General features: G+C 38.7%; 1 pseudogene; it reads left to right on the forward strand.

The window, feature by feature from the left end:
* Window positions 1-480: 480 nt before the first annotated feature.
* On the forward strand, window positions 481-1,271 carry LOC147356320 (small ribosomal subunit protein eS4, X isoform-like; annotated as a pseudogene).
* The last annotated feature ends 1,687 nt before the right edge of the window (window positions 1,272-2,958 follow it).

Genomic DNA, 2,958 nt, shown 5'->3' on the forward strand with positions numbered 1-2,958 from the left:
CAGGATGACCGACAGCTAGCACACAGCACTGCAGTTTAATGACATGGAAGTCCCAAGAGACCACAGTTTATCCTGAGTTTAACAAATATCCCAGCAGGTAGATGGTAGTCAATGAAAACTGATCAAATTATGAGCAAAAGGATGAATGAAGGAATACAATTTAGGGGTTTACATTACACTTGTTTTTCTGGTTATACTTGGAGACACTGAAATCTTGAATTTGCTATTTTGAATGGATCTCAATTATCAGAAATTATTTTTCATTTTTACAGTTTGAGAAAACAAAGTAAATTTAAGAACCAAGTTGACCCCAAAGAAAGTTTAGGTGAGCTGAAAAGGGTTAAAGAATGCTCTTTTCATGGTTAGCACCGCCATGACTCAATGTCTCAGGAAGCATCTGAAGCACGTAGCAACTCCAAAGCCCTGGACACTGAAAAACTGATCAATGTGCTTGTTCCTTGCCCATCTACCAGTCCCCACATGCCTGAGGGAAAGTCTCCCCCTCATCATTTTCTAAGGAACAGACTTAAGTATGCTCTGACAGGAGATGAAGATCTGCTTGTGCGACAGTTTATTAAGATTGATGGCAGGGACTCCCCTGGTGGTCCAGTGGCTAAGACTCCATGCTCCCAACACATGGGGCCCTGGTTCTATCCCTGGTCAGGGAACTAGATCCAACACGCTACAGCTAAAACCCAGTGCAACCAAATAAATAAATAAATACAAGAGAGAAAGAAAAAAAAGACTGATGGCAGAGATCCAAAGTGATGTAACCTAACCTACCCTGCTGGATTAATAGATGTCATCAGCCTTAACAAGACCAGAGAGAATTCCCCTCTCTTCTGTGACACCAAGGGTCACTTTGCTGTTCATTGTAGTCCACCTGAGGAAGCCAAGTACAAGTTGCGCAAAGTGAGACAGACCTTTGTGGACACAAAAGGAATCCCTCATCTGGCAACTCATGATGCTCATACCACCTACCTCCCTGATTCCTCATCAAAGTGAATAACACCGTTCAGACTGATTTGGAGACAAACAAGATTTACCCATTCCACCAGTATATGGTGACCAGAGGTGCTAACCTGGGAAGAATTGGTGTGATCACCAACAGAAAGAGACCTCCTGGTTCCTTTGATATGGTTCATGTGAAAGACGCCAAAGGCAACAGCTTTGCCATCCGGTTCACTAACATTTTTGTTATTGGCAAAGGCAACAAACCACAGACATCTCTTCCCCAAGGAAAAGGCATCCATCCCACCATTGCTGGATGAGAGAAATAACAGACTGGCAGTCAACAGTGAAGTGATCTCTAGGTTATGTGATTGGAAAGATCTTTATACTTAATTGAAGGTAATATGGCATGATTTGAAAATATGTGGGTTATTTTCAAATGTCTTTGGATAATTGATTTTTAACATAATTCCACAGTGGAAAGAGAAGAGACTCTATATGACTACAATACCTTTAGACCATGAAATTTTTGCACCTTGTTTTATGTCTCTGGATATGTCTCCCAGCTTACAGTCTATGGAAACTTGAATAGAATTTGTATCCTGCTGTTGTGTGAAAGTTGTATAAATCTTAGTTATGTTGAATTGGTTCTTTTCAGGTCTACTATATCCTTCTACTTCTCTGTATATTTATTCTATTAATTTTTGAGTTTGATATTGAAACTAAAACTAAAAATTTATCTACTTAAAAATTAATTGTACCATATAGTGAAACTATATGTAACCTTGTCCTGCATTTTCCAAGTCTCCTGTAAATGTGTTACCACATTTTCACAATTAAAAAAAATAAAAAATAAAATAAAATGGAGAACCAGCAGGGACATGCTGTGTGGCAAGGGGAATTCTGTTCAGTATTATATAACAACCTAAATGGGGAAAGAATTTGAAAGAGAATAGATACATGTATATGTATAACTGAATCACTTTGTTGTACAGCTGAAACTAACACAGCATTGTTAATAAACTCTACTCCAATACAAAATAAAAAGTTGGGACTTCAAAAAAAGATAATGTGGCGTGACTAATTATTAATACAATCATCATTCAAATAATTTTGTGACCCTTTTCAGTGTGTATATTATATTGACCACCCCAAGCATCTAAAATAAAGATGCCAACTTTAGTTTGTAACCAGTAAAGAGCCTTTAATTATTCCATAAACTTTCAGGATAAAATTATTTTAAACTCACTTCAATACAAAACATTTAACATAAGTGATCTTCTTTAGAATTTTTGGTAAAAAGTATTTTATTAACTTGAACTAGCCAGAGGGTTTACAAATCCCCCTCAGATTTGAAACAATCTGTTTGCAGGATTTGTGACTTTTCCATTTGTTTTCCTTCATTCCTGCATGTATATTGATGGTTCAAAAGCCCAGTCTTTAATTCCAGTGGCAATAAATTCAACTTTAGTCTGAATTTGTATTTCCTGACATCTTCCATCCAGTCTCCAAGAGATAAAAACAGTGCTTGAAATTTAGCCTTCTATGTAGAAGAAAGTCTATAGTGTGATATGAAGTGCAACAGAATCTCTAACCCCCAAAATGCTTCCCTTCCCACCCCCTGCCCTTATCAGTAAATATCTGAAACTGCTATATCAAACAGAAACACGTAACAAGAGAGAATAGTCTTAGGATGTCAAAGGGAATTATCCACTGATTTAAATTCACTCTGCCTATTATGTTTCAGAGAAGGCAATGGCACCCCGCTCCAGTACTCTTGCCTGGAAAATCCCATGGATGGAGGAGCCTGGTAGGCTGCAGTCCATGGGGTCACAAAGAGTTGGACACAACTGAGAGACTTCACTTTCACTTTTCATTTTCATGCATTGGAGAAGGAAATGGCAACCCACTCCAGTGTTCTTGCCTGGAGAATCCCAGGGAGTGGGAAGCCTGGTGGGCGGCCGTCTATGGGGTCGCACAGAGTCGGACATGACTGAAGCGACTTAG

Source organism: Bos grunniens, chromosome 16, assembly GCF_055505025.1.
Source record: "Bos grunniens cultivar Pamir isolate PY7600 chromosome 16, Bosgru_T2T1.0, whole genome shotgun sequence".
NCBI lineage: Eukaryota > Metazoa > Chordata > Mammalia > Artiodactyla > Bovidae > Bos > Bos grunniens.